The sequence below is a fragment of the Mus pahari genome, chromosome 10 (assembly GCF_900095145.1).
Source record: "Mus pahari chromosome 10, PAHARI_EIJ_v1.1, whole genome shotgun sequence".
Lineage (NCBI taxonomy): Eukaryota > Metazoa > Chordata > Mammalia > Rodentia > Muridae > Mus > Mus pahari.
The window spans coordinates 104,483,181-104,508,627 of NC_034599.1; the positions used below are offsets into that span (position 1 = coordinate 104,483,181).

Genomic DNA, 25,447 nt, shown 5'->3' on the forward strand with positions numbered 1-25,447 from the left:
ATCCACTGTCTAGTGATCTGACTTTTTTTTTTTTTAAACTTCCAAGATAGGGTTTCTCTGTGTAGCCATGGCTATTCTGTTCCAATAACTTGACTGGCCTCAAACCACCTGCCTCTGCCTCCTGCCTCCTGAGTGCTGAGGTTGAAGCTGTGTGTCACCGCCACCTGGCCTGTGATCTGACTTTTGAACACTTCTCATGACTTGCCCACAACCTGCTCTTCTGCTCTCCTGACATGTATGCAAATGGATCACACTCATGCACATGTGCGTGCACACAGATCCAGCCAAATGGTGAAGAAAAACACATTCTAGGGAGAGGAGAGCACACAGAGATACTGCAGGCTTGGAAACAGAAAAATTGAAGAGGTGACACCCAGAGGAAGGAATGTTGCTCTCCCAGCCTCTGAGGTGGGGCGTGCGGGTGGGGTGTGGGGGTGTTGGGCTTGGGGTGGGGGTGGGGGTGGATCAGGAAGGCCGAGGGGAAATATGGCCCTGGGTATCAAATTAGCAACCCAGCTCTGCAAGGATTAGAAGCTGGGATGTTCCCAGCAGCACTTGCAGGGACGGAGGCCATCCATGTCAGGATTCATTTGATGCTAGTCCAGTACAGCAGTGGATCTCATTTCCAAGGCCTGGTAGGTCAGCCTGTATTACACATCCCATTAGTTAAGGTTACATGGCTTTCGGTCACAATATACAGGCTTGGGCCAACTTGAATAAAAGGAAAAAGAAAAAAGAAAGGACAATTACTAGAAAGCTCCCAGGATCTTTTATAAAACCAGTGGGGTAGGCGAACAACCACAGGTCAGGAAGGAAACCACGAGTTGATGGTCACATTGTCATCAGTGTGATGCTGCTTCTGTGTGCCTGGGCTCTTTGGCTCTGGGACAGGGCGTTTTTAAGGAGCCTATGACTTGCTCAGCTTCCCAGAAGCAGAGAGAGTCTGATGCAGGTGATTAACAGTGCTCTCAAGGGCAACTTGAAAGGGGGCAAGGGAAATGGGCTAGAGCTGGAGACAGCCAAGCAAGCCTGGCCCCATCATGTTCATCTGTGAGATCTGCAGGGAGTGGCTGGACAAGAGTTACTGCCCAGCACAGAGGAATAGAGCTGTACCTCACATCCACCAGCCACTGGCTGGGGGCTGCCTCAGTTGGGGCCATCTTTCCAAGCATTTGGAGACATGGTAATTTGGTAGAAGGGGCAGTCATGGCTTTTATCAGCCACTATTCACAGCAGCAGCTGAAATCCTGGGTTCCATTCCTAAGCCTACCCCAATGCACAAAGTCTTCTGGAATTTTCATTCGGAGTTCACCAATGTGTAGGTAATTTGGAGAAACTGAAAATTTTTATTTTATTTATCACTCCAGATCTAATGTTTATTGATGCTTTTAAAAAATGCTACAAGTAAGCTGGGGAGATAGTTCAGTTAGTAACATGCTTGTCATGCAAGGATGAAGACCTAAGTGTGACCCCCAGATCCCATGTTGAAGAAAAAGAATAGGAAGAAGAAAAGGAGGAGGAGGAGAAAGAGGAGGGGGAGGGAGAGGAGGAGGAGGAAGAGGAGGAGGAGGAGAAAGAGAGGGGGAGGAAGAGGAGGGAGAGGAGGAAGAGGAGGAAGAAGAGAAGGAGGAGGAAGAGGAGGAAGAGGAGAAAGAGGAAGAGGAGGAAGAGGAGGAGGAAAAGAGGAAGAAGAAGAAGAAGAAGAAGAAGAAGAAGAAGAAGAAGAAGAAGAAGAAGAAGAAGAAGAAGAAGAAGAAGAAGAAGAAGANAAGAAGAAGAAGAAGAAGAAGAAGAAGAAGAAGAAGAAGAAGAAGAAGAAGAAGAAGAAGAAGAAGAAGAAGAAGAAGAAGAAGAAGAAGAAGAAAAAGACAATCAGTATGGTGTCATGAGATCAATTCTGGCTCAGAGGACACAGGTGGATGCCTGGGGCTTTCTGGCCAGCTAACTTATACTACCTGGTGAGTTCCGGGCCAGAAAGAGAAGTTACCTTACAAAAACTGTGAATGAAACCTGAGGAACAGCACCAAAGGTTGTCCTCCAGCTTTTCACATTCACTCCTACATGTGCATATGTACCTATAGACACCTACACACAAATGGCAGAGATGGAGGTACATATCTGTAATACCTCATGCTGTCCTATTATTCAGGAAGTTGAGGCAGGAGGAGCATGAGTTCAAGGCCAGCCTGGAATACATAATGAGGCCACCGCTCAACAAAACTAACCCCAGGGTGCTGGAGAGATGGCCCAGCAGTTAACACCACTTACTGCTTTTGCAGAGACCCAAGTTCTGCTCCACAGCAATAGCAGGTGGCTCACAATCACCTACCACTCCAGTCCTAGGGGCTCTGACAGCCTCTTCTGGTCTCTAGGACCCATGGTGTCTTTCGCTCCTGTATCCATGTAATGCACACAAATGTACATTAATACAAATAGATAAACACAGCTTTTACTTTAAAATCCCCCAACAAATAAGTTAATCAAAAAGTTACCCTTTTAGGCATCCCATTTTCCTTTGTTGTTACACTGCTGGGATGAAAATAGAGACTGACATTTGAATTACTATTTATCATGTGTTATGGAATATCTTTTTCTCTATTCTTTGTAGTGCTTGGAATCGAACCCAGGGTCTTCATGAATGCCAGGCAAGGCCTTTACCACTGAGCCACACTCCCACTCCTTTTCTTTTGATTAAAAAGTTAAAACATCAAAAGGATTCTTAACGTTACAGGCCATACAAAATAGACGGTGGTCGATTGTCCCGTGGGCCACAGTGTGCTGACTCTCGCTCTTATCTACCACTGTACTCTACTGGACAGAAGAAACACTGGCTTTTAATACTGAGCTAAGACAACGGGCAATGCTTACGGGGACTACATGAACACTGTCTCCTCGACTGATGAGCTGCCATTCAAAGAGTCACCCATACAACATCAGCCTATCACACGTTTCTTGCTTTTCTATTTCTAAAGATGTGTTTGTCTTTATGTATGTGTGCCATTGTGGGTTTTAGGTGCACTACGTGATTGCAGATGCTGGTGAAGGTCAGGAGGGGTCAGATCCCTTGGAACTGGAGTTCTAAGAGGTTGTTGGCTGCTTGATGTGGGTGCTAGGAACACTGGTCCTCCTGAAGATCAGCAATCACTTTTAACAGCTGAGCTAGCTCTTTAGCTTCATGATGGACATGATCTCCTCCTCCCCCTCCCCTTTCTCCTCCCCCTCCTTCTCCTCCTCCTCCCCTTTCTTCTCCTCCTCCTCCTCCTCCTCCTCCTCTTCTTCTTTCCTGGAGTTCACTTTGTACACCTGGCTGGCCTCAGACTCAGATATTCACCTGCTGCTGCCTCCCAAGTGTTGAGATTAAAAGTGTGGAACGCACTGCCTGGCTGATTTTTTTTGGACATGGTTTTCTTATTCCTTAGATTCTTATGTAACATAGGAGAATGCAGAATGACCTTATATTCTAAAGTTCTCCGGTAGTTGTGTCTTGGCTATCTAAATTTATAATATGCTAATTGAACATTTATTGTTAACGCACAATTAAAAGAAGGGGCTTTTCGATGTTACTTAGTCACAGTAATGAGGATCCCTTGCATTTGTATAGCATTTGATAGTTTGCAAAATTATAGTTTCACACATCATCTCTTAGGATCCTCATGCAAGGCCTGGAGCTAAGCACACAAGGCCTTATTCTTCTAACTGAAAGAAGAGAACTTCCCAAGACTACACAAGGGACAAGGGAGCAGTGGGAGGAGGGCGCAGGCCATACCTGTCAATCACAGAGTTAGGAGCAGTGGGAGGAGGGCTCAGGCCACACCTGTCAATCACAGAGTTAAGTCCATTACCTATAGTCTAGCTATTCAAGTTCTGGTGAATCCAATCCTCCAATGAAGATTCACTGTCTCTCACAGGATGTCTCTGGTTGCCACCTCAAGCTCTATGGGCCCAGCTCTGGGAACCCGGACTCTCCTCATCCCTCCCCCTTCCTCCATATGTATGGAATCAGAGTGATCTCAACCATAGCTGAGTGCCTTGTGTGACAATAGCTGCTGAAGGAGCTGGGGGCCTGGTGCCGCTGCTGAGTTCAGAACGTTTCAGAGCTACGCCCTTGAGAAGCAACACCCTTATCAACGTTCGTTGCTGCCCACGGGCTTTGTACACGGTGTCCTCCTATCTAATAAAGCATGATCCAATAACTGTGGCCTGGCTCAGCCCAGGCTCCAGCTACCATTGCCTTGATGGCTTGCTTAGTGACATGCAGGCCATCCACATGACGTGACTTGGACTGAACTTGGTGGCAGATACTGTGCATCTCTCTTCTCCATGGTTCTGCAGAAAATAAAAGGAGGTACCCTTCCTTAGTATTGGGCATTTAGACATGTGAGCCCAATGTCACTAAGCTCAGGGACTTTGTGAGTCCAAGTTGCTGAAATAAAATATGCAAGACTGGGTGGTTTTTCAACCAAGGAGATTTATTTCTCACAGTTCTGGAGGCAGTTGACAGTGATGTACCAGCAGATCTAGGGTCGGGATTGGACCCATGCCTCACTCTGATTTCACAGAGTAGAAGGCTGACAGCTCTCTCTTAGGTCTTTGCCACCATGACCTAGTCACATCTCAAAGTCTCCATGAATAAATGCCATCTCTTTGGTGACAGGATTTCAAATTTTGAGTTTTAAGCAGACACAGATAATCAGACCACAACATCATTATGACTATTTTTCTTTAAAAATGAATTCACCTATGAATGGAAATCTGCAGCTGCAAGAGGCAGGGGGAGAGGGAGGCGGGGGGAGGGGGAGGGGGAGAATCTGTGGGAAGTTCCAGAGGCCGGAGATAGGGGAGGCTCCCAGGAGTCAGTGCGGTGACCTTAGCCAAGATGCCTAAGAGTGGGGACATGGAACCTGAAGAGGCCACCTCCTGTAGTCAGGCAGGACCCACAAACTTTCGACTCAAAATTTGTCCCGTCTAAAAGAAATGCAGGTATGAAGAAGAGACTGAAGGACAGGCCAACCAGCAACCAGCCCAATTCCAAACCCATCTCATGGGTAAGCACCGATCCCTGAGACCCTGCTATGCTTGCAGACAGGAGCCTGGCATAACTGTCCTCTGGGAGGCTCCACCCAGCAGCTGACTGAGGCAGATGCAGAGACCCACAGCCAAACATTAGACAGACAGAGGTCAGGGACTCTTACAGAAGAGCTATGGGAAGGATCGACGGCCCTGAAAGGGACGGGAACCCCACAGGAAGACCAACAGGGTCAACTAACCTGGACCCCTGGGAGCTCTAAGTCTGAGCCACCAACCAAAGAGCATACAGGAGCTGGAAAGAGGCCCCGGGCACGTATGTAACAGGTAGACAGCTCAGTCTTCATGGGTGCCATGTCTGGCCTCAGTAGGAGAGGATGTGCTGAATCTGGCAGAGGCTTGATGGGCCAGGGTGGGGGATAGCCAAGGGGAGGTCCAACCTCTCAGAGGAGAAGGGGAGGGGGTGAGGGTAAGGCAGTTGGGGAAAGGAAGAGAGGAGAGGGATTCTGTGAGGGAGGGAACAGGAGGGGGAGCAGTGTTTGGGATGTAAACAAACAAACAAATCCACATGATTACAGATAGAGTATAGGAATACTTAGTAAAGCAGAAATTAGGGTAATTGTAACCTCACTTCTCAAAGATTTTATTTTTAATTATGTATATGAGTGTACGTACATCTTTGTGCATATGAATACAGCACCTGTGAGGACCAAGGAGGGTGTTAGATCCCCTGGAGTTGGAGTTAAATGGAGTTGTGAACCTCTCACCCCCACAGGTGTTAAAGGCCAAACTGGAGTCCTCTCCTCTAACAGCTCATGGTCTTAACAGCCTGATGCTCAGGCTCCAGGAACTCCGTTATGATTAGCATTCAAGTGTCTTTTTTTTTTTTTTTTTTTTTTTTGGTTTTTCAAGTCACGGTTTCTCTGTATAGCCCTGGCTGTCCTGGAACTCACTCTGTAGACCAGGCTGGCCTCCAACTCAGAAATCTACCTGCTTCTGCCTCCCAAGTGCTGGGATTAAAGGCGTGCGCCACCATGCCTGGCTCAGGTGTCTTTTATTCGACAACGATCTCTGTGTGTAACAGTAAATAGGATTGAGATATGTAGAACACACTCTTCAGTAGACTACTTGGTACATTCAAACACATAGTGAGATATTCTGTTATTCCTCCTGTAACAGAAAGCATAATGGCCACACCCCATGGGGTTCATTATTAAGTGCCCAAACCCAGTTTCTATAATTCTGAACAGGACCACAGAGTGGAGGCTCACTCCAGCATGCTTGCTAACAAAACCCACTCCACAGAGGGGAGTGCGTTTGCTTTGGCCTGACAACATGCTCATCTTTCTCATGGATGGCAAGCGCTTCTTGGAAGGCAGGAACAGATGGGGAAGCCATCTTCACGTCTCTTCACACCAAGTGGTGCATGCTCCATGGCAAATTCATTGATTTTGAACTTTTCTCTAGTTTGAACACTTCTCCGACAGGTATCTATTGGACCCTGAGCAGATCTCCCCACTCTCTTCTCTCCCCTTTCATGCCCCTTCCCCTCCCATTTGTGTGCCCTTTGCTCCCTAGATAACTGCACTTTTGTCTTCATTTTATATATGCGTGATTTCATGGAACCACATAAAACCCGGGAACCACAAATAAGAGAAAAGATAAGATAGATACCTGTTGTTCTGGGACTGGCTTAACTGGGTAACTACAACCTCATCCACCTGCAACTATTTTCCTTCAAGCAACAGAACTTTGCTCTTCTTTCTGGCTACAAAGAATCCCATTATGGATATGAACCCCACTTTCTGCATCCATTCCTCTGTTGCTGGGCATACTGGTTAGTGGGTCTGCAGAAGATTTTAAATGAAATGTTATCAGTGTTAGAATAGAGAGGAGCCAGTGCATCTGTAGATGCATTTCCAGGACTCCGCACTGGGTAGATGTCCTTCCAGCTGATTCACTTTCCACGTCTGCTTCCGTGGTGGTTTCCCAGGCCTCTCAGTCAGCAGCCACCCTGTCCCCAGGGCTCCGAAGGAAGGCAAATGAATACTTTCCTGCAAACTGACAATAGCAAAGAGTCATGAAGACAAGAAGCAACCTGCAAGGCCAGGTGGGAGGGTTTTGGAAAGTGAAGTGCTGAAATACTGACCCTTCCAGATAGTTAACTTTTATAGTCATGCCTTAATATTTACTTTTTTGTGTGATTCAAAGTTGTGACAACTGATTCTGTAACGGCCTGATGATTAAGTGTGGGACACGAAACTGGAACACATTCAAGTGCCTATTCAAACCACAATATTCTTGAAGACAGACTAGCTTTGAGTTTAACATCATCTTCCTCAGCCTCTCCGGGGTTGATTACAAATGTGCCACCACACCCCAGGCTTAAAGAAGCCCAGGTTTTGGTGTAACTGGTATAGCAGGCATTGTTTCTGACCATTCATATCCATATCCATTTTCTTTTTCCTTTTTTGACTTCTTCAGACAGGGTTTCTTTGTGTCTCCTAGAACTAACTTTGCATGCCAGGCTGGTCTCGAACTCACAGAGATTCTGCCTGCCTCAGCCTCTCTGAGATTAAAGGCATGCACTGCCATTTTCTTACCTGGGAGGCAGCACCTCATCTTTTCCTTACTTGGGGAAAGTACCTTGTCTTTCCTTCTGGGAAACCACATCTACCTTGTATTCCATACACGTTTGGGTGAACCAGAGGTGAAACATACGGCTCAGATTCGTCTACTCACAGAGAGAACTTTTCCAGCTATAATAAGTCTCTAAAGAGTGGTTCTCTACCAGTGGGCTGGAGTGGCATACCAGACATTTACACTATGTTTCATAACAGTATCAAAAGTTGTGAAGTAATGATGAAGTGATTTTATGGTTGGGGGTCACCACAACATGAGGAACCGTTAAGGGGTCACAGCATTAGGAAGGTTGAAAGTCACTGTCCTAAGGAACAACAAAGTAATTCACACCAGTTTGGTGACTCTAGGGCTCTTGGGAGAACCTTCCTCTTGCTGGTCCCAGAGTGAAGTTATTGAGCGCATTCTTGGAGCCTCCAGATGTTTGAGTATAAAGCAAATGTGATAAAACATTGGCATTTTTTCTTGTTCTTGCAGACGGCTCCTTTACCTGACCTGAAATGACCACAAGTTGCAATAGATTGAAAATTCTATCTCTGTCTTTATTTTGCCGGGGCACTTCGACGTGTCTAAGTTAAATATTAAGACTCAAAGTCACACTGGGCTACAGGGTGAGACCAGGCTAGACAGCAAAAGTTTACACTTTAGAAGAAGAAGAAGAAGAAGAAGAAGAAGAAGAAGAAGAAGAAGAAGAAGAAGAAGAAGAAGAAGAAGAAGAAGAAACAATATTTTACTTTATGAACATTGTAAGTATATCATAGGAATATAGAGTTATGGTGTGAAGAAAATAGACCTTTTCTCAAATAATGTTGGGAAGACAAAACCAGTATTTAAAAGGGGCAGGAGTGGGGGGCTGGAGCGATGGCTCAGCAGTTAGGAACACTGGCTGTTTTTTTTCAGAGGACTTGGGTTTAACTCCCAGCCCCGTACTGGCTACTCACAGCTGTTCTAACTATAGTTCCAGGGATCCAGTGCCCTCTTCTGACCTCCATTGTCACCAGGCACACATAGGTAAAACGCTCACATACAAAAAGTAATTCTAAAACAAGTCTTATATATATAAAAGAATAGTTGAGCATAGTCTTGTATCCCTTTAGTTACAGCATTCAAGAGGCAGAAGTAAGTGGGTCTCTGTGAGTTTGAAGCCTCTTTGGTTTACACAGAAAATTCCAAACTAACCAGGGATACATAGTGAGACCTGTCTCAAACAAAGCAAAGCAAAGCAAAGCAAAGCAAAGCAAAGCAAAGCAAAGCAAAGCAAAGCAAAGCAAAGCAAAGCAAAGCAAAGCAAAACAAAATGACAAAATTAAAATATAAACCCTTTTGAAAATGAGTAATTATATTAATGTATATAAAAGATATGAATGAATATAAAGTAATTCATATTATCTACAAACACAACCACCCTACACCAAAGGATAAAAGGCCATAACCCTGAATATTTCCACTTAGTCCTCATGGTACTGCCTGTAGTCCTAATATGTAGGTAGATGCATAAATTTGTATTTCCTACCTAGGTATTTCATGACTTAATGACTTGCATATTGTGAACTTGACATTTCTCCTCAGATGTCTGCCAGGTAACTGGAGTGCATAAGATCTGGGAAGATTGTTTCTCTACATCTTTCAGATCTTCTCTGACTTCCAAACTTTCGGTTGATAGCAACTGCAATTCTTTCAGTTGTTCAAGGTCAAGCCCTTAAATGTTATCTATTGCCCTCTGTCTCACACTGGGATCAATGTTCCAAGCAAATCTTTTATTTAAAATCTCTTTAGCGTGAAACTACCTCTTCCTAACTCTGCTGAAATCCAAGTTACTAGGATAGCCTAACTGGTCTTCCAGCTCTTGTTCTTGCTGCCCAAAGACTATTTATAGCAAATCAGCTAAAACAGTCCTCCCGGTGGATGTGACCAGAGACAAGATTCTTCAACGGTAGCATTTGTATGAGAAAGAGTCACAAGGTCCAGACTTAGGGGACAAGCAGAATAACTCATGGCCTATTTCCATGATGGACTGATTCATTAAATGACTTATTTATGATTCATTAAATGCTTTAAAGACTATTTATTGACATGGGGAAATCAGCATGGTAAGTGAACCCTAAACATTCAGCCAGCAAGCACTGGATCCTTCTCCAGGGACATCACATATAAGTGAAATGATGTCATTCAAATTGATGTATTATCCCCCTCTCTTCAGAATGTTCTCGGCTCCAAGTCACCCTTCCGTGTTTCCTGACTGGGTTCCTTCTCAGCTGCTCTCATCTATTCTTGCTACCCTACATCCCTTTTGTGGCCAGGTTTCCTGAAGGCAGACGCTACTCTGCCTGTTGGTGCTTGGGGTGTATAGAATCACATTTATACTGACTTACTGACTTGGAAAAGAATTCTTCCACCCCAACTACTCCCTTCTTTGCTTCTCCAGCCAACTCTCTCAGTACATCCAGTTGCCTTTCTAACCTCTATCTCCCAAAGCCTCCCTTCTGCTCTGTACAAGATGAACACAGTCATTTGAAAAAAAAAAAATCCATTCATTATTGTGTATGATGTGCGTGTGGGCGTCAGTATGCCGAACATGAGAGCAGAGGTCAGAGGATGTGAGTTCTAGGCAACAAACTCAGGGGATTAGGCATGTAAGGGGCCCTCTGAGCCATCTTGCAAACTCCTGACCTCTTCCCACGTTTTTTGAGACAGGATCTTGAGGTTGGCCTCATGCTCATAACCCTCTTTCCTTAGCCTCCTAAGTTAAAGTGCTGCAATTATAAGTGTGTGCTCTACACCTGGCCTCGTAGGTACTGGTAAACCCTGACACGCTGTATTAGGTAAGGAACCACATATTTTTGTGCCATAATGATGGCGCCACATCTATTAATACCTGCTGGGCTGTAATGGGCTGTAAAGTTGCTTTGTAAGATTGACTCAATTATAGGACAGCAAGTCTCATTGAAGACGACCCCTCCCCCAAGACTCCCCCCCATCTTTCCTCCTTCCCAGAATAGCCAGTTCCCATTCAGGCAGCGTCAGGAACAGAGTAAGAGCATCATGGTCACTTCATAGTGTATTTAGGGGCTGGAACTAGGGCCAGTTTTCAGCCACCCACAGTGTAGGTAGCTCACAACCATCCGTAACTCCAGTTTCAGGAAATCTGACCTCTGAGGGTACCAAGAATACCTGAGGTGTACATACATACAGGTAGGTAAAACATGCAAAAAAATTATACATCTAAATGTGTGAAATGGTGGTATTTTAGCCTCTTTAGGACAGAGATCCTATTTTATGGCCATGTTTCAATTGCCTGTGTGCTTGGTATATGATGGGTTAAAGTTTGATAGATAAGTCATGACATGATGTTTTATTGCTCATTTATAAGTAGACGTGCAGAAAGGGCCATTTCTTCTGCAGTTAGGCACTCACATGAAATTGATAGCGAAACAGCTCCTTATCAACCTTTCCTCACTTTTGGGACTAAGGAAAGTACTTTACACTTCCTTATTTGTTCTTAGGACTGAAGGGTGAGCTGCCCCTTCTGGAAGAATCTGTACAGAGCCAGAATTACTCAAGAGTGAGATTCTTCATCAAAAGGTGATGGCATTTTGACAGTTAGGGTTTGCCCTAGTTTTGTGTCTGTTGCTGTAATAAAGACTACAACTCAAAGCGTCTTGGGGAGGAAGAAGTTTATTTCGTCTGACACTTCTAGGAAACAGTCTGTCACTGAGTTATGTCCAGGCAGGACCTCAGGGCAGGAACCTGGAGGCAGGATCTGAAGCAGAAGCCATGAGAGTGTTGCTTGCTTGCTTGTTTCTTATGACTTGCTCAGTCTGCTTTCTTATACAACTCAGGACTACCTGCCCAGGAGTGGCACCGTCCACAGTGAACTGACTCTCCTACCCAAGTCATCCATCAAGAAAATGCTCCACAGACTTGCCTATAGAAATTTTTTTTTTTTTAGATTTATTTTATTTATTTATTATATGTAAGTACACTGTAGCTGTCCTCAGTCACTCCAGAAGAGGAGACAGATCTTGTTATGGATGGCTGTGAGCCACCATGTGGTTGCTGGGATTTGAACTCAGGACCTTTGGAAGAGCAGTCAGTGCTCTTACCCGCTGAGCCATCTCACCAGCCCGCCTATAAAAATTCTGATGTAGGCGTTTTCTTAATAGTCCCAATTCTCAGATATGTCCGAGTTTATGTGGTGATTTGAATAAGAATGGCCCCCAAGTTTATATATTTGAATGCTTGAGCTGCTGCTGCTGGGGGAAGTGTTTGGGAAGAATCAGGAGGTGTGGGCCTGTTGGGGTAGATGTGTTAACGATGGGCTGGCTTTGAGGTTTCAAAAGCCCATGTATTTCCAGCTAGCTATCTGCCTCCCACTTGTGGATCTGATGTGAGCTCTCAGCTGTTTCAGGCCATGGACTCACCATCAGAAACTGTAATCCCATTAGATGCTTTCTTCTAGAAGTTGACTTAGTCCTGGGCCCTTGTCACAGCAGTAGGAAAGTAAATAAGGCAGTTTGCACCAAGTTGACAAAAACTAACCAAGCAGCAGTTTAATTCTAACTTCAGCTAAATGAAGACTCTCTTTCCTTTTAATTCAACACTAACCTCTAAAAATATTTGTGGTCGGATGTATTAAAATACACACACAGGCTTCTAGATGAGTTTACTGGGGAGGAGGATTTGAAACAGTATCAGCAGAAGTAAAAAATTATCTTACGAATGAGTAATTTTCAACTTTGTTGTCTGGCAAATGGGTTTCTTTACAGACTCCCTCCTTTCAGTCCAGGCTGGCCTAACTTTCAGCAATCTCGCCTCAGCTCTTCAAGCAATAGGTTCCGGGAGTGAGCTGGTGTGGTGGTCTGAAGGGGAATGAATGCTCCATGTAGGCTCATGCATTGGAGTATATGGTCGCCGTCTGGTGGTGATGTTTAGGTATGTTTAGAAGGTATGGCCTGGTGAGGCTATGCTAGTGCCTGGCAAACACAGAAGTGGAGGCTCACAGTCAGCTATTGGATGGAACACAGGGTCCCCAATGAAGGAGCAAGAGAAAGTACCCAAGGAGCTGAAGAGGCCTGCAGCCCCATAGGAGGAACAACAATATGAACTAAGCAGTACTCCCAGAGCTCATGTCTCTAGCTGTATGTGTAGTAGAGGATGGCCAAGTAGGCCATCAATGGGAGGAGAGGCCCTTGGTCTTGAGAAGATTCTATGCCCCAGTATAGGGGAAATGCCAGGGCCAGGAAGTGGGAGTGGGTGGGTTGGGGAGCAGTGGGAGGGGGGAGGGTATAGGGGATTTTCAGAGAGGAAACTAGGAAAGAGGATAGCATTTGAAATGTAAATGAAGAAAACATCTAATAATAATAAAGTGAGTAGAGAAGGTGTTGTCAGTCTATCAAACCCTCCACTGATTAAAAATTCTGTTGTAACCAGCACTGCAGATTAGAGAGCAAGTATGGCCTAAAAAATAAATAAATAAATAAAAAATAAAAGAAAGGTATGGCCTGGTCAGAGGAAGAATGTCTCTGGGCTGGGCTTTCCATCTGTAGGTTGTTCTCTCTGCTTCATGCCTATGGATCAAGATGTGAGCTTGCTGCCCCAGCTGCTGTGCCTGACACTTCCCTGTGATGATGATGATGATGGGATCTTGTGGCTCTGGAACCATACGCCCAAACAAACCCTTCCTTTCATATGCAGCCTTGGTCATGGTGTTTATCAGAGTTATAGATAAGGAACTAATACAACCACAACTGACGCTGGCAGAATTCTGAAGGCAGAAATGTCGAGTTTAGCGCCATGGCAAACTTCTTATTGACATCTGCTTATTTAAGAAAGGAAAAGAGCCAAGTCAAATAAACAGAAATCAATCACTGTGAAGTGGTACCTTTTTGATAGGAAACAAACCCCCAAAATCTAGATTTAAAGATGCACTATGGGTAGGTGAGATGATAGCAGTGAGGAACATTGGGTAAGTCACTTACCCCGCACCCCTTCACAAAAAACCTGAAACATCAGACTTACAATGTGTCAGTCCATGTTTTTCCTTGTGTATGTGAGTAAAGGACATTTGTATTCATGTATTGTGGGTGCTCACCAGTGTATTTGCTAAGAGGGTCTCTCAGTTGCACTCAAAGCTCATGGACAGGACTTGGGAGGGTTGGCCGGCTCGCTCTGGAGGTCCTGTCTCTGCTTTCAAACACGAGGATTACAAATGAACTCCCCACTTGCCTGGCACTTACGTGGATCCTGGGCATACAAACTCTGGTTTTTATGCCATAGCAAGTGCTGTAGTTTTCAAACCATCTCCCTAGTCCAAATAGCTCATTAAAAAAATATTTTTATTATTTGAAAATTTCATACATGTATATAATGTATTGTGATCTTATCAACCCTCACCCACTACCTCCCTTTACCTTCCCCTGGAGACCTTAAAATCCATTTTTCTCTTAACTCCATGTCCTCCTTTTAAATTATTATTGATAGTCTTGACCAATTATTATTTTTAAGATTTATTTTTATTATTTTTAGTTATATATATATATATATATATATATATATATATATATATATATATGTGTGTGTGTGTCCATGTGAATTGTGTACATGTGAGTACAGGTACCCAACAAGGTCAGAAGTGGAAGATTTCCCTGGAGCTAGAGTTACAGAGTTGTGAGCCACCTAATGTGGGTGCTGGGAGTCAAACTTGGGTCGTTGGAAAGAGCAGTGTGTCCCTAACCACTGACCCATCTGTCCAGCCCGAGTCTAGTTGTTGTTGGCCACATGTACGTGGGTGTGAGGCCACCCACCGGGGTTCCACCACATCCACAAAGAAAGTGGCTTTCATTTCTTCAGCAGCTCTCAGCTGTCCATAGCTCCTGAGGTATGGCTGGAGCTTCAGGAATCCCTTTGCTAGCCATGCTGAAATTTTGACTGGTTTGCTCACACAACTCCTAGTAGCTTATTTTTAATGTCTGAACTAATGATGTTTCCAGATATGTGTTTCAAATAAAGGAACATTGTCCAGCTTTTGCCAAGATAGTCTCATCTAAAAATATAAAAAGACAAGAGAAACATGAAAAATACATTATTGTCATTAAAGCAGAGACATTCATATTAAAAATATATCCACTTTCACCGATTATGGTAGTTGAAATAAAAAAATACAATATCTGATGCAGGCAAGTAAAAACAGCAATGAATATTTGTTATTAAAAAAGGAAACATTTTATTTCTTGGCACTATCAAAGAAAACTATGAAAGATTTGCTGTGGAAAGAATAAATATGTATGGATCCAGCCATCTCACTCTCCAAAACAGTATAAACATTTGCAAAATTTTCCTTCATCTATTAATATATCTGCGGAGCAGCCAGCCCACACAGACCTGGGGCATTCACATGCCAGAATATTCCACAAAGATCTGGGAACAGATATTTTTGGCAGAAAGAAAGACTTAATGTGCCGAGAATGACTGCCTACCACGTAATTCAGGGTTACAGCCTGAGTCAGGGACTCCTTGAAGTGACAGAGTGTTGTCAGTCTACAACATTCTTCACAACTTTCGAATCATTTATTACAGATTCAACAAGAGGAGCCGTTTTTGTTTTCTGTTGCCAAATAGGTGGCGAAATACGAAGGAGAGGTAACAGCGAACTTCTAAGGCTGCTTTACAACACTAGCGTAATGTACTGGAGTGGCTGCTAGCCTTGCCGACCTGGTAAATTCCAGGTCTATGTGAGATTTAATAAAAAAACCAAGGAGCATGGCTCCAGGGAAATACCACTCAATGTTGCTGTCTGCAAGCCAATTGTGGACAGACAGACACACACAGTTTCTCTCAGTACATTTTCCCCTGTGTGTTAAACCTTCAGGATTGATCCCACAGTGGCAGCCCGGTGAACATGAAAGGTTGATCAAGCCTTTGATATCTCAGTGGGTGTGGGCAGCTCCGAAAGTCCTTTTAGAAGCCATCAGACAAAATTCAAACACGTCATCCGTGGGCTTATTCGTGGGCTTCTGAAATCCGCAGTTTTTGCAGGTGGGAGGTTGTGCCTAAGACCATTTTGTGCCCTTTCCCCCAGATACCTGCTCGGCTATCACTTCCTGCCAGAGGTCTTCTCTCACCATCTTCTCCAGCCAGAGGCCTCACCCTCAAAATGTTCTCATCATTGCTGGCCGCTGAGTTCACGGCAATCTGTCATTACCTTGTTTATCTGATCAAGTTCATCTACTCAATTAGAAGGCAAGTTTCCCCGAGAGCGTGATCAGGGCTTCTTCCGGTGCCTGGAACTTTGAACGTGAGGGGCTTCCACAGATACTTTGGGATTGAAGACCATGCCTATGATCTGGGTCTGTGTGTGTGTGTGCGCGCGCGCGTGTGTAGTATGTACAGGTCTCACTGTGAAAATTCAAACTCCTTCGCTCAGTCACAGGGTCCAGGGTGCCGGGGACAACAGGTGTACAGCATCATTCCTGATTTTATGCTGGGAAAGGCACCCAAGGTTACAGATAATGCTAAGTAAGCACCCTATTACCTGCGCTACAGCCTCAGCTGGAAATCTCTTTAAAAACAGGTTTCTTCATTCCGTTCAGCCACACCCACCCTCCACAGCCTTTCCCAGACTGCGCGCCAGGTGCCTCACTTACCCCAAACCTCCCACCAGACCGCTTTGAGGCCACCTGGCTAAGGCCGGTTTACGAAACGCTCGGGACCAGGCCCGGCTTGAGCCAGTGCGTGTCGAGCGTGTCGCCCTCCCTGTCACCCGCTCCATCATCTGGTGCGAGCCCGGCGCTCCGCGGTCCAGCCAAGTAGCCTCGGAGCCGCGCGCGTCCGCTACCCCGCCGCCCGCCACAACTACTTCCGGGTGAGCGGGTCGCCGGCCGGTGGCCCCGCCCCTCTGCCCCGCCACCGCCGCCGCTGCAGCCGCCGCTCTCGGGCTGCGGCTCATCCCGGGTCGCGTTCGCCGTGTCGGCCGCGGCGTGAAGGGGCGCTCTCAGTGGGACTACGCGACCGGCCGCGGCGCGAGGAGCCCTTCTTTTTGCCTCCCTGCGGCCCGCGGGGTGGACGGTGCGGGGGACGGAGTGTGGCCGGCGCTCTCCTCTCCCGGCTCCCGGGCGGTCGCTCCGGCCCTTCCGGGCGGCGGCGCCGCAGCCTCATCCCGCGCCACACGCAGGTAAGGGCAGGCGGCGGGCCCGGCTGTCTCCAGGCGCTGCCCAGAGGCGGCTCCGGGCTGGGGTCGCCCGGCGGGTCCCCTGCTCCCGCGTCGCCCGCCCCCCGCGGGGGAAGAAGGGGTTACGCCCCTTGGACCGGGCATCACTTCGGACAGCTGGGTGCTCCAGCTCCCGTTGCTCCCGGCGCCACCCTCCCGCAGACTGTCCTCAGTCTGTCCCGGGAGGGGCCGCCCCGGGAACGGTGTCAGGCCGGTGGAGGGCGTAGCTTTTTGAGTGAGATTCCCCCCCTCTCCTGCTTCCTTCTTGATCTGAACTGAAGCGCGCGGGCTTACCAGGCTCAGGGCAGGACGGTCAGGGTTAATGCTTGACTAACACCGGGCGTTATTTACACCCACATTGTGGAGTTTCATAGCTCCAGTCAGGCCTGGTTTCCCTTTGCTCTGGGCATCCAGCAGGAAGCAGGGGATATAAGAGAACCCAGAGGAGAAAAGTTGAAGCGTTTGCTTTGTGTATTATGTTCCCCAACTCGAAACATACAAATATAACTCAGAAACGTGGCTAAAGGGTATCCCAAACTTTCAGTATTTGTAGCCCCTTTTGCTTTTCCCATTTAGTGACTCAGCATTTTTGCCAGTTTTTCTACAGTAGCTTGATTGACTGAAAACTATGTAAGGATAACAGTGACTGCTGCTATTCGTGTTGTGTTATCGCAGTGAGAAGAGGTGCAGTCAGGGTATCGACGGATACATTCTTAATCAGTGTTGGACTTTTTCTCCCCAGTAGGTGTGAAAAGCTGCAATTGCTGAAGAATGCGTATTGTTGCAGGAAGAGTTAAGTTGGCCAAGTTTACCGTAGCTTCAATGTTTTGCAGAGTTAGCCCTGATTAACCAACATCATGCTCTGTTTAACAACTACAGAGAGACGATGACCTCGTATTTAATACACTCATGCCGAGTAAGAACTTCGGAAAGTGTGATTCATATCGGAAGTTAGGTCACACTCTGACTCGTTGATCGGGATCTTCCCATTGAAATAGTGGAAAGCCAGACCCTCTCTGCCCGTTTAATTAGATAATTGTACTCTTTTTTTATAGTAAGTGATGTATAATGTTTGGTTATGTTTGTTGCTGGGTGGTGATTGTCATGCACTATGGCATGGAAATCAAATGTTAAAATTTGCATAATGTTTTGTTTTGTAATTCTTTGTTGGACTGCTGTGATTTTTAAGTCCCCCCCCCCTTTTTTTTTAACCAGATGTGGGAAGACAAATGAAGGGATTTAGAAGCCAAATAAATGTCATTGGGAAGGAGAGCTGCCATCACTGAGGTAGGAAATAGTACTGTGGAAGAGTCTGTACTATATAAAATAGCTTTTTGAGTGGGAAGCTGCAGCACTTTGCCATCCTATCCTTAAAGATGCTGAATGAGACTATACTAACTTCTGTTCTGGAAGGAATTGTGTTGAAGTCTTGGTTTATTTTTAGAATTGACTAATTTCAAACTTGAAGTAACTTTTTAGTGCTGCAATGTCATTTGATCATTTTAGTCTTTCAAAATGAGATGCGAGAAAACTTTGGATCCCATAGTTCTTTTTAGGGACAACCTTGCTTTCCAGGTTTTTTGTTTTGTTTTGTTTTTTCTTTGTAGAGTCCTGATTATTTTACTTTGATTGACAGTTAGAAGTCCTATTGACTAATTGGAAAGTAATACCAAATGTATTGGTGTTAACTTAAGACAGACATCCCTTTGATTCTTTGACTAAATTTTTGGCATCTTTCTCCCTTTGGGTATGGATATTTAGATTCAGAGTGTTCTCTAATGTTGCTTTTTATTTCTGTCCAGCTGATAGGATGATGGTTCCGTTCCTTGTTAACAGAGATTCCCTTTTGGAAAAGTCCCTTGTGAAATCTTCATTGGAGATAGTCTTGACGCATAAAATACGTAAGGGAAATCTTCTTAGGTTAGGATTTAAGCATCTTCATACTGAAGGGAAAAGAGATAGCACAATTGGCAAGGTGTCTCTTTTGCATCACAAAACCAATTTTTTTTCCATTAACTTAGGACAGAAAAGTGATTTCTTTGTGAATCTTACCCTGCTCCTTGTATGAAAATGGACAGATTTGGTGACGTGATGGTGGGGTGGGGATGGTTGTCCTTATGACGTGGTGGGAGCTCTGGTGAGGATTAGCTACAAGGCAATAAAATTTTTCTGTCCTTATCCAAGGAGTGCTGTCTGTTGCACGATGAAACAATTCCGTTGGCAACTTTTTTCTCTTGGGTAGTTGTTTTCCCTCTGGAGAGTCTGAGTGGTGGAAGTGACCCCTTACCTGGGAAAATGTTTGCAAATAAAGACTAGACTCTGACCACTATTCAAAGCCCAGCTTTTAAAACTTCAGCAGAAAAGGAATTGAGCAGAGTTTACCTTATGAGTAAAATATCTTTGTCCCTTTCCCCATTCTTTCCCTTTAAAGCTACTAGAAAACAAGACTGTCTTGGGAAATGAATGCTTGGCATTTCACTTTAACCTTTCAAACTTTCTGGTCGGTGGAAAGTTAGTCTAGACTTAAAGCAGTTACACACTAGGCTAAACTTATACATTGTAAAGCTGGGCTTATCTTGTGAGAGTGTTAGTTCTTGGACAGTCAATGAGGCTCAATATCTGGATATGGTCTTCTTTTAGTCTAGGGGTTGGAAAAGAAATAGGTAAATAGACACTTGGGACAGTTGGGAAGAAATGACATCTATAGACAGAGAGCTGATGCTGTGGACTCAGTGGCATTTGTGCCACTTTCAAGGATTGGTAAAACGTGTAAAAGCAACGGTCATATGAAGAAAAGCCTTTCCTTTCTGCACAAGCTTCTTACCTTCCCATGACCCTACTCCCCAGTCCAGGCCACCATAGTTAATGGTTTTCATGTATTTCCCTCCTCCTGTTTTCAGTTACATATACAGTTGCATGTGTTTACAAGTGTCTTTTACCCATGATGTATCTGAGATATGTTTCTGTATTAGCATCCACTCCAGTTTCATTTTAAAAAGACTGGATTTATTCATTTTCCATAGTTTTACTAATTCTATGTTAATAAACATTAGGTCATTATTAGTCTTTTGCATACAGCGCTATAAGAAAAACTTAAGCAAGAGCTTGACCATTTATAAATCCATCTCTGGAGTACAGTTTTGGATGTATGACTGTGAAGTTGGTACTTAGATTATGAACATGAAAAATTTGTTTTATATTAGACTTTATAATAGAAGATGTTTTCTCAGGCACAGGAGGAGGAAGAATTAAAAAATTTTATGTTCTTTACCCATCACTTCCTTTTAAAAAGTATTGTGAACTAGGTGACTCCATGTCACCTGCCTGTCGTCAACACTTGGGAGGTTAAGTCAGGAGACAGAGTGTGAGGCTTCTGTGGTCTATACAGCATGTGGTGAGGCTCTGTCTCAAAATTGCAAATGTGTTTTATAAGTTAATTTAAGACATTTTGGAGTGTTAGATGATTACATTGGTAAATGTCAAAATACTGTAGTTGAAGACTACTGTTGACAACTGCAAACTACTTACATTTGGTAAAATGGCCGTATCTTGTAGGTTTGTTTCAGAGTTTAAAATTTCTGTTAATTAAAAACTTATATAGCTGGGTGTGGTGGTACACACCTTTAATTCAGCACTTGGGAGACAGAGGCAGATCTCTATGAATTCAGAGCCAGCCTGGTGCATATAGCCACTTCTAGGCCTACTAGGGTTACATACAAAAACAAACAAACAAAAAACAAAACCACCACCAACAACAAAATAATAAGAAACAACTTTTATATAGCTTTCATTTTTGCTCTGCTAAAGTTAACTGATATTAGTCATAAGAGAAAGAAATGACCCATAATTTCTTCTTTATCTTCCGTATCCTACTTTAAGTAGAGTGAATGATAGAACCCGAGAGTCAGAAATCCTTCTGCAATCCAGAGCACTGTAGGTGGAGTCCTTTGTCAAAGCAGGAAGTAGGTATATAGATTTAGACTTTATTCTGCAACGAGTAAGCAGAATAAGGGAGATTCAGAATTTAATGTGAAGTTCTGTAGGTGACTCATGGCCAGGGGGACGTTCAGGAGCCTTTGTCCTTTTGAAATGAGACAGAGAGGCTCAAGTGTGGTGAAGCTGGAGCTCATGAGTGGCAGTTTCCCTGGATGCTGTCCAGAGTCTATTTTGAGGCCCTGTCAAAACTTGCCTGACAGATCTACCGCATAACCGTAATCTGGCCTGGCCCTGCTGCAGGTCAGGAAGGCCTGTGGTTTAGGGAAAATGGCAGCTGCAGAAGAGGGAGTTCTGAAGGGAGGGACGCCTTCAGGAGACTGATGCTGAGGGCTGGGCCGAGAATCTGCTGAGCACGAGTATTGCATATCCCAGCACCCAGGTGTTTTCTGCTTTAGCATCCAGGTTTTTATTTTCTGTTATTTATTTATTTTTGGAAAGAGTTTGATTGCAGAGAACTGAAGAGGAATATTTTAGGATAATGTGTATAAGGAGGAACATAGAATTGTCCCAGCTTATTGTGTTATAGTCTGATTCTGGGAGCATTTGACAATAATCAGTTACAATGATTGCCTTACACACACACACACACACACACACACACACACACACACACACACACATTTGACAATAATCAGTTACAATGATTGCCTTACACACACACACACACACACACACACACACACACACACACACACAATGCTATGGATTCAGGGAGGATACATCCCAAGTTGAAATCGTCTAACTCAGAATCTTTCACACTTTCCACTGCGATCTTGAAATAATGACTGTTTTACAGGGGAGTTTGCAATTCACATAGCTAAATTATCTTCTTACTCTATTTCTCCCATGAAGGAGTTGTGAAATCATATTTTATTTAATTGGTTGTGAAACATTGTACCTTTTTTTAATTTTTATTTTTTTAAAGATTTATTTATTACTATATGTACGTACACTGTAGCTGTTGTCAGACACACCAGAAGAGGGCATCAGACCTCATTACGGATGGCTGTGAGCTACCATTGGTTGCCAGGACCTGAACTCATAACCTTCAGAAGAGCAGTCAGTGCCCTCAACCGCTGAGCCAACTCTCCAGCCCCAAAAGTTGTACCTTTAAACTCTTGCTTTTTAGCCGACTACATAGTTGTATCTTTGTGCTGTGTAGTGAATGGAAGCGTTGGTGTTCTCTATGTTTAGTGAGCACGAAGGGTTTAAAGTTCTCTAGGTGACCTCACTTCTTTGACTAGAAAGCTGCTGAACAACTTACTGTTGCACCCTCTGACCAAGGTTCACATCCTGGCTCACTGCTGAGCTGTTCCACAGTCAAGGGTTTCTGAAGGAATCAGCTTGTAGCTGTTCTTTGTAGGTGTGAACCTAGAGATGGTTGCTGGTCATTTGTGTTACATGAGGTTATCACTTCAGGCTGTTTACTTCTGGGGTCATTGGCATTTCATGGTGATGTCTTTAGGATTCAGTGTAAGAAGTGAGCAGTGGTTTCTTTTTCTTCTGTTATTTGGTTTATTCCTATTATCTCTTTCTAGTCTCAGGCTTTCTTTCCTAGAACAATAAAACAAAACAAAGAAGAGAACTTGGGGTGAACTGAAAATGGTCAAGAATTGGGAGAAACCTTTTAGTACATATCAGTTTATTTTATTTCCTGACAAGTGAGCTGCTCCATGCCCCTGCAACACTGTGATGGGACCACAAACTCACGTTTCCATTGTTCTTATTTGGGACCTTGTATATGTCTTAAGGTTTCTTCATATGAGCATCACATTTTAAGCTAGTTTTGATGTAATGGATGTATATATGTCTTAAGGTTTCTTCATATGAGCATCACATTTTAAGCTAGTTTTGATGTAATGGATGTATTTAGTGCCTTTGAAAACACTTGAGTTTTTAGGCTGTTTTCTTTAGGCAGTTAGTTATTCTTTCTGTGGTCCCCACTTTCACATAGAAACATTTTAACAGCTAGGAATTAAAGTATACTGTCTACAAACAATAAGATGTTAAGATACTTATTTTCCTGTTAAACAGTTTAACTATGTTTAATAAAAATTGAATACATTTAGCAAACACATGTTTTTACTTAAAAAAAAGTTAAGTAATCCAGCTAAGTGATTCAGTAGTTGTAGGATTAAAGATAAATATTTCAGTTTCAAATAAACTCCTCCCCCCACTCTGTGTTATGGCTAATGCCCTATCCCTGTGGACAGTTAAGGAGATGAGGTCCTTGTCTTGCCAAATGCACCTCGTTTTATTTTGTTGATTATGGTAAAACTTAAATAGCATTGCCATATTGACATTTTCCATTCTTTTCATTGTGGAAGATATATACAATTTAAGTCTCCTCTACCCCTTTTTTGAGTGCTGGGGACTGGGTCTAGGACCTCACACATATTACATAAACCCTCTGCTACTGATGTCCACCGTAACCCCTTAAACCGTGTGTAATTGTGCAATTCTGTGGCATTACAGTGCATTGAGAGTGTGGTGCAGCCTCCCAAGCATCCATCTCCAGGAGGTTTTCATCAGGCTAACCTAAAAACTGCCCCCCAGACCTCAATGCTCACTTCCTTTAGCCCTTGGCAGCCACTTTGCTACTTTGTCTCCATAATTTAAATACTCTACTCTAGGTACGGCACATATTTGTGGGATTATCTGCCCTCCTTGTTTGGCTTATTTTACACAGCTTAAAGCCATCAAAGACACTCATGTATGTTTGACTTCTGTTGATCACCATTTAGGTGTCCTACCTTTTGGTTATTGTGAATAATGCCAAGGACATGGGTATATGACTATGCATTCACATCCCAGTTGGTTATTTTGTGTATGTAAGCAGGAAGGGAAGTGCTGAATCCTGATTTCATGCCTGAGTCTTTGAGAACTGCTGTGCTGTTCTCCGTGGTGCTGTACCATTTCACCCAGGCATGCATGCGCATTCTGCCCACCAACCCTTGTTATTTTCTCTGTTCTTTAATTTTTTCTTTCTTTCTTTCTTTCTTTCTTTCTTTCTTTCTTTCTTTCTTTCTTTCTTTCTTTCTTTCTTTCTTTCTTTCTCATGAAAGCCATCTTAATGAGTTTGTGAAGAATATCTCCTTGTGATTTTGATTTGTATTTTCTTTCTTTTTCTTTTTCTTTTTTCTTTTTTCTTTTTTTTTTTTTGGTTTTTTCCAGTCAGGGTTTCTCTGTGTAGCCTTGGCTGTCTTGGAACTCAGGCTGTAGACCAGGCTGGCCTCGAACTCAGAAATCCGCCTGCCTCTGCCTCCCAAGTGCTGGGATTAAAGGCGTGCGCCACCACGCCCAGCTTGATTTGTATTTTCTTAATTACTAATAATGTTGAGTACCTTTTTGTGCATTTATTAGCTACTTCTGTCTTTGTAGAACATATTAGCCTTATCTTTGCCTCTCTAGCGCTGAGATTAAAGATGTGTGTCACCTACCTGACCCATTTCTTAATTTAAAATGATTTTATTTTATGTGTATGGGTGTTTTGCCTCATGTATGTCTGTGCACCATGTCCATGTAGTACTCTTGGAGGGAGGCCACATGACATGAGATCCCCTTGCAGCTGAGTTAAAGATGATTGTTGTTAGCTTCCTGTGGGTGCTGACAGTCAGACTTAGGTTCTCTGCAAAAGTAGCCAGTGTTCTTCACTGCTGATTGTATCTCTAGCTTCACGGCTTTTAAATCATTGATTGTACATGCGCACGCGCGCACACACACACACACACACACACACACACACACACACACGCGCGCACGCACGTGTGCACAGTGTGAGAGTCTGTGTCTAGATGTGTATACATGTGCCCACAGCATTCACGTGGAGGGCAGAGAGAGCTTTGTGGGGTTCTTTCCTCCCATGTTTACATGGGTTTGAGGGATCAAACTCGGGGCGTCATCAGGCTTGGTGGAAGATACTTTCTCATCTGCTGAGCCACCTTATTGGCCCTAATTTGTTTTTGTTACTGAGTTTTAGTTTTTTATATAGCATAGATATCAACCCTGTTTACGAGTGTTTTCTTCATTAGATTGACTTTTTTACTGTTTGTAGTGGGCTTTGATGCACAAAATTTAAATTTGGTGAGATCTAGTTTGCCTATTCTTTTATTACCTTTAATTTTGTCAAATTTGACAAGACATGGTTGTCAAATCCTGTCATGAAGATTTTCCCATATGTTTCCTTTGAAAAGACTTATAGATCGTGTTAACTTTTAATGTTTTGTGATGAGCTTAGCCTTTCACACCTAAGCCGTCTCAAACCCATGAGTTAACTTTTATATATTGTGTAATCTAAAGGGTCTAACTTTATTCAGTTATGAATTTGTCAATACCACTATTTATTGGAAAGATGATCCATTCTCTTTTGGATGGTTTTGGTACCTCTGTTGACAATCATTTGACCATACATGTGGGAATTTACATATGGGCCATTTAACTGATCTATGGGTCTGCTTTATGCTTGTAACATACCATTTTAATTACTATAGTTTTCTAGTAAAATTTTAGATCAAGAATGATTGAGGTGGGGGGCTGGTGAGATGGCTCAGTGGGTAAGAGCACCCGATTGCTCTTCCGAAG

At 43.8% G+C, this 25,447-nt stretch overlaps 1 protein-coding gene across 11 annotated transcripts in view; it reads left to right on the plus strand.

The window, feature by feature from the left end:
* Window positions 1–16,576: 16,576 nt before the first annotated feature.
* Lrrfip2 (LRR binding FLII interacting protein 2) overlaps window positions 16,577–25,447 on the plus strand; it is a 96,289-nt gene continuing 87,418 nt past the window's right edge. For all 11 annotated transcript variants that reach the window (XM_029542856.1, XM_029542861.1, XM_029542866.1 and 8 more), the window contains exons 1-2: window positions 16,577–16,834; window positions 18,086–18,157. The gene's annotated coding sequence lies outside the window, so the exon portion shown is untranslated. The remainder of the gene's footprint in view (window positions 16,835–18,085; window positions 18,158–25,447) is intronic.